Genomic DNA, 6,361 nt, shown 5'->3' on the forward strand with positions numbered 1-6,361 from the left:
TAATTTTTAGATCTAATCTACTTGAATTTTAGTTTCGTGAATGGTGAAAGAGGGGTCTAGTTTTAATTTTTGGCAGGTTGAAATTCAGTTTTTCCAACACCATTTATTAAAGAGGCTATCTTTCCTCCAGTGGGGATGGTTGTTGAGCCACAGATTTTAATTTTTGCTACAAAAGTAAATACTAAGTTAACCTTTGTAAAAGACTTTGTAAAAGTCTTCTGCTAACTTCTTGATATAAGGCTTTTAAAATAGGAAACTTAAGAAAACATCTTGCCACACTGGTGTCTTCAACCAGTTGTTCATGGTGACAGACTTTTTTAGATGTGTTTATGTGTTATGTTTATTAGGAAATTGAATTATGGTAGTGCCTATATACTGCACTCCAGGTAGTGTCACTCTAAGGATTAAAGTTTGGGCATTAGTGACCTGTGAATAAATCTAGCCCACTGTTTTCTCTTGCATGGTGGACCACCTACTTTTACTTGTTCCAGACTTGTGCTGCATAGCCTTTTTCTTTTCTTAACTTTAATAAAGTTTTGCTACCATTTGTGCTTGTCTTGAAAAATTCTTTGCTCAGGACAGAAACAATCTAGAATTCACCTATAGAAGGAGATTCTAGCAAATCCAAACCTAGTAATATATTTGGCTTAGACAGCCAGGAGAGCAGGCAAAGCCCTTTGAGCACATTTGTTTTTTGTTTCTGTCTAAAATGTTATGAAAGTTTTTTCTTCTTTCCCCATCTCTTCCCTATGCTGGGGAACCCAGGAGACCCTTCTCATGGGGCCGGGAACAGCTTCCTGGTCCCACCATGTGGGGATAGGGGAGTGGGAGTTCTGTTTTTGTTTGTTTGTTTGTTTGTTTTTTTATCTCTCTCTCAGCCAGTAAGAGGCTTACAGGACTGCTTCAAGTTTATCTCCCTTTTCTTTCTTTTTCCCATTTGTAGTTACTCAATGGGTGTGAGCTAAATAGCCAGAAAGCCTGTTATTATGTCCCCTTTTCCTCACATATTTGTTCTTTGTGATACTTTGCTCAGCTTTCTCACTCTTTTGAAGAGATATAACTGTTGGTAATTTGGTAGCCTTCCTGAGCAGCTGCCTACTCCAGTTTACTCCTTTCTGTGCTCAAAGTCTTGTCTATGCTTTTCCTTTAGATGGATACTTCTTTCTCAAGGTATTACCTTAGTCAAGGTCCCCATCTTGTCTTGTCACATGACTGGTCACAATCTTGTCACATGATGGGGTGTCTGGTTTGGATCCTTGGGATTCCACCACATTTGTTTTCCTTCCTTGTTTCTTCTAACAAAATGCAGGTAATTTAGAAACATGTCTGCTGGCCTGAGCAGAAAACAACAAACAAACAAACAAAAAAACAGCCAGTAAAGCTTAATCCAAGTGACAGCAAGTCAAATGTAGTAGAGAGCCATTCTTGTTCTTGGGATTTTTAAAGTTTTTTTTTTTCCCCCCTTAAAAGAGGTTTCCATTTCTACTGCTTTAAACAAATTATCAAAATTTTTACTATTGGTGTAAATGCAAGAGATACTGTTTCTCAAGTGGCCCCACCCTGCTTAAGTATAAGCCATCAAGAGGTTTCACATGCCCAAGGGAGTCCTGGTGGAGAGGGACTCCACTCTCATGAGAGTTTTGAAGAGCTAGGTAAAGCCATCAAGCGGCTCAACACCCTTCTCTGTAAGTAGTTAGTGGGCCACCACATGGAGAAGGAAAGCCCTCAGTAGGGCTTTCTTCTGTGTTTCTATGAAAGACAAAGATGTTATCCTAGCCTTGGACAGAGATGTCTGTCTAGTAGATTCTTTTTTTTTTTTTTGACGAGGTTTCAATATTTTATTCAAATTTTATATTAAGTGATGCTAATTACAGCATTTGAAGGGGAGGATCTAATTCCACACAACATGGAAGACTCTAAAATGTACTCATTAAACTGCTGAAAAATCAACTGGTTAGAATACAACATAAGCCTAATTGAGATGTCTAGTGTTGCCACCGTGTGATCACAGTCACGCACGTCCCAGCTTGTTGCTGGTCATACACTTGTGCAAGGGCAAAAAAGCCCACAACATGAAAAAGAATTAAATCCTGAATGATTGGCTTCATTACATCCACCTTCTTCATCCCAAAATGGTACACACACACACACACACACACACCAGCTACCACACCCTGTGGACTATTTTTGGTGTAAAAGGTGATGAGGGGCTGGGGTGGGAATAGGTCGTGAAGATCTGCCTAAAAAAGTCTCTTTCAGACAAATTTGTACACACCATCAAGCCTTGAGCTTCTCACCAATTAGAGTTAGGAAACTAAGGTTTGACTCGCAGTCACCATTTCATTCATTTACTTAATGCAGATTTACTAAGTGTCTACACATGATCAGCTTTGACTTGCAGTTACATCTAGATTTTTAAAAAAAGGGACCTGGCATCTCTCGAGGGGCTACCAAGTTTCCCCCAAGTCTACAGCTGAAAGGACCTTTTTTGGAATCAGGCTTCTCCTGTACCTCTGAACAGTTAACACCTTAAAGCTGAATCATCTTTCACCTGGAGGTCAACATGATTTTTTTTAAAGCAATTGTTGCATCCCAGACATACAACATTAAAAGGTACACTAAATTCTGAAGGTAGCTATGCTGCAAAATAATTTAAAATTAACAATTGTACAGTATCCATTTATGCTTGAAATTCCAGTCCTAGACCAAGTTTGTGGTCACCGGCATTGACATTCTCGCCATCCAGCAGAGCTAACAGTGTCAGTTTGATTCCTGGCTTTAGGGTCTGAGTGAGTCCTAAACCAATTAGGCTGGAGTTGTTCACCTTGGCAGAGAAGCAGGCGTCAGGGTCGGCCTGGTACATGGCTGCTATTCCAAAGCGAGTGTTACCCGTTTCCTGCTGTCCAGGCAAGACTGACAGCAGTGTCCAGCTTCTCGTTCACCTTCAGGTAAACGGAGCCACCAAATTCTGTCCCATTGTTCACATTATGTGAAGCTGGAACTCATCCGTCTTGTAGCCAACTGCAAAGTTGCTCTGGGTCACTCGGGACTTGGCAGTCTCAAAGTTCATCCGGTAGCCAGCCAGCTAGGCCTCATAGCCCAACACCAGGGCTCCGCAGATCGAAGGCCCTGCGATGTCGAAGTCCAAGTCGCAGCCCAGGTTGATGTGCTCCCGCTTGTGTCTTGTCTCGCTTTTAGCATTTTTTCCCCAGTGTTAGGTGAGAACGATGAATCGAAGGTTAGCTGCAGTCCTCGGGCAAGCTGATCTTCCACGGTGATCCCGGTGCCCAGGGTGTTGTCAGCGCTCCACTTCGCCGTGAACGTCAGGCGTACTCGGTCCACCTGTACTTGGTTTCCAGATTGCCTGTCACTTTGGTGGTCTCTGTGTTGGCTGAGCCCGAGCTTGTGAATTCCAATCCATTCTCGGATTTGGTTTTCAAATCAAGTTTAATTAGTCCAAACCCTGAGCCCTTGGTGAAGACGTCCCTGGCAGATTTGCCGAGATGAACGTAAGTGGGAGGCACAGCTATCTTCTGCTCGGCAGAAGCGGCGGCAGTGGGAGCTGGCACCTACCTGTCTAGTAAATTCTTAAAACTCACAAGGGTTGCTTTTTGGGCTCAAATTTAGTCTTCTTCTGCATGAGATGCCACCTTAAGGACCCCAGACTTAAGTATCTCTCTATAGGCTTCAAGATAAGCCATGAGAAACCTCATGAACATGCCTCACAGATGCCACTGACTTTTGACACTACGCCATATCGTTGATCAGAGGTAAAGGTTTGACCCTGCCAATTTTAAAAAGAACCTCTTATCTACTATTGCAATACAGCTTGGTTTCAATATGAACTAGGAAATGGTGAGAGATGGTTATAGGATGGCAGTTGAAACTATGAGACTATTTCTCTTTTTCTTTTTTTTTTCTGGTTTTTGAGACAGGGTCTCACTATGTAGTTGAGACTGACCTGGAACTCACTATGCAGCCCAGGCTGGTCTCGAACTCACAGCGATCCTGCTGCCTCAGCCTCCCGAGTGCTAGGATTACAGGTGTGTGCCACCATGCCCAGCCAAGAATATTTTTCAATTAAATAATTTCTGCTTAAAACATAGGAGGTGGAATGAAATCCCTGATGTGCAGGCTTTTGTGATCATTTATCTCAAAAAGTTCAGAAACTGTGGTATTTAGAGTAGCCCCTGGAGAAGAAAGAAATATCTCTGATGATCCTGTTCTTGGATCCCCAACTGTCTCAGGAGGATATAAATCTTCCCATCTGTTTACTGAAGAAACTTCAGATGAGATCCCAGACACTATGACCTACTTGCTAGACATGGTTTTTTCTATGCTCAACAATTGGGATGTGGAGGACGGTCAAAAGAGAAAAGCTAGAATTACAGCTGTCCCAATTGGCAATACATTAAACTCACCCAGGTAATCTAAGGGAAAACTCAAGGACAACTGAGGTTCTTGTTTGTTTGTTTGGTTGTTTTTTGGTACCAGGGATCAAACTCAGGTCTTTGTGCTTGCAAGTCAGGCAGCAGAACCACTGAGCTAAATCCCTGGACTCTGAGGTTCTTGTTTTAAATGTAACAAGTCTGGACATTAGGCGCATGATTAGACCAAAGCATTGCTTGGCCCCTGCTCTGAGTGTGAGGCAGCCAGTGTGCCTGACTCACAGCACTATAAGGTTACATGTCCTTGATCCCAGAGAGAGGCTGGGTCAGTCAAAAGTCTCATTTCCTACACTGAAGAGGCCCAAGGGAACCTGCAGTACCTCTGTCCATGAACATCACCATCTCCTGTGAGGAACCCTGGATAATGTTGGTTGTCATGAGTGAGCCAATTCAATTACTTCATTATGCGTTGACTTGCTTCTTTGGAAAACTCTCCTCTTGATCTATAGCCAAGTTGGGATTGAGAGGAACCCTAGTTAGAGATTATTTACTCCTGCTCTCACATATCATTTTGAAGCCCAACTATTTAACCATGGATTTGTAATTGTTCCACATGTCCTACTCCTTGTTAGGAAAAGATTTCCTAGTAAAATTGGGGGAACAATCCTCAAATTCCAGCAAAGGCCAAATGGCTTTCACCTGCTGGGACTACACTAGGTCTCCCTCACTAAATTAGCTAAGAAGTAGATCCTGATGCATAGTATAATGGAAAAATCTGATGTAAGAAAACCCTTCTTCCTCTACATATTAGAAAAGAAAGGAATTGCTTTGGATGTGTTGACCCAAAGGCTAGGACAAGAACTGCCCATTAGAATCTACTTTTCAAAAAGTGGCTGCTAGATAGCCACCCTACCTGAAAGCAACAGCAGCTACAGCTACATTAACAGATGAAACTGCAAAATTAACTTTAGGACAAAGATTAGAAGTCCTATGGAGTCCTGCTTGGGCTATTCTTGAGATAAAAGGTTACTTGTGGTCAGTGGGAATAATGGTTTTCCAAGTATCAGACCATGCTTTTAGACACCCCTGAGGTTATTACAAAACTTGCACTACAACTACTTCTTCCTCTCTGATGTTTCCAGGTCCAAAAGTTAGACACTCTTGTGATCTCCAGTGATCACTCTGGTGATCACTCAAGTGATCTCTCAGACCTATGAAAGCAGGCAGAATATCAGTGATCTGTCCCTCCAAGATCATGAAAAGGTGTCCTCACCGATGGAAGTATGCAGTTATCAGTTCCTAATAGGTCATTGAAGCCAAACCCCTTCTCCCAGGGACCTCTGCTCAAAAAGCAGTGCTAATCACTCTTACTTGGGCACTGATATCAAGAAAAAGCACGATATATATATCTATGCCTACTCCAAACATGCCCATGCAGCAATTTGAAAAGAAAGAGCTTGCTGACTAATAAACAATTATCTGTAAAACATAAACAGGAGATTCAACAACTCTTAGGGTTAGTCTTCCCAGGCAGGTTGTTGTCATTCATTGCAAGGGATCCCTGTAGGGAATGGAGATGGGGATGTTGCCAGAACCCCAGCAGTGGGTCCTGGCCTCTTGTGCGCCACTACGGCACAAGGTGAAAGAATAAAGAGAGGAAGTGAAACTCAGAGTGAAGATGGGTGTTGAGACCTGGTCAATGCTGCTCTGGGCAACAAAGACAAAGGCCTCAAACGCATCCAGTACTTATTGAATACAGTCATGGGGAGGAATAGGGAGCTGGCTATACTTGGAAGGCATCTAGGGAAATACTGCTGAACACCTGGCATGATGGCTCCAGGCAGGGCTATTAGGGAGTAAGCACTGCTTATCTTGCTTGGACAGAACAAACCAGTACTGGGACTGAGTGCAATTAGCAAGCAAGCCAGCAGGTCAGTTAGAGGCTATAATTCAGGGGAAAGGATTTTAATTGG

At 42.7% G+C, this 6,361-nt stretch overlaps 1 pseudogene; it reads right to left on the reverse strand.

The window, feature by feature from the left end:
- Window positions 1–2,680: 2,680 nt before the first annotated feature.
- Window positions 2,681–4,826, reverse strand: LOC104857028 (annotated as a pseudogene).
- Between the last annotated feature and the right edge of the window lie 1,535 nt (window positions 4,827–6,361).

The sequence above is a fragment of the Fukomys damarensis genome, unplaced genomic scaffold, assembly GCF_012274545.1.
Source record: "Fukomys damarensis isolate Sample0158 unplaced genomic scaffold, DMR_v1.0_HiC HiC_scaffold_19, whole genome shotgun sequence".
In the NCBI taxonomy this organism is placed as follows: domain Eukaryota; kingdom Metazoa; phylum Chordata; class Mammalia; order Rodentia; family Bathyergidae; genus Fukomys; species Fukomys damarensis.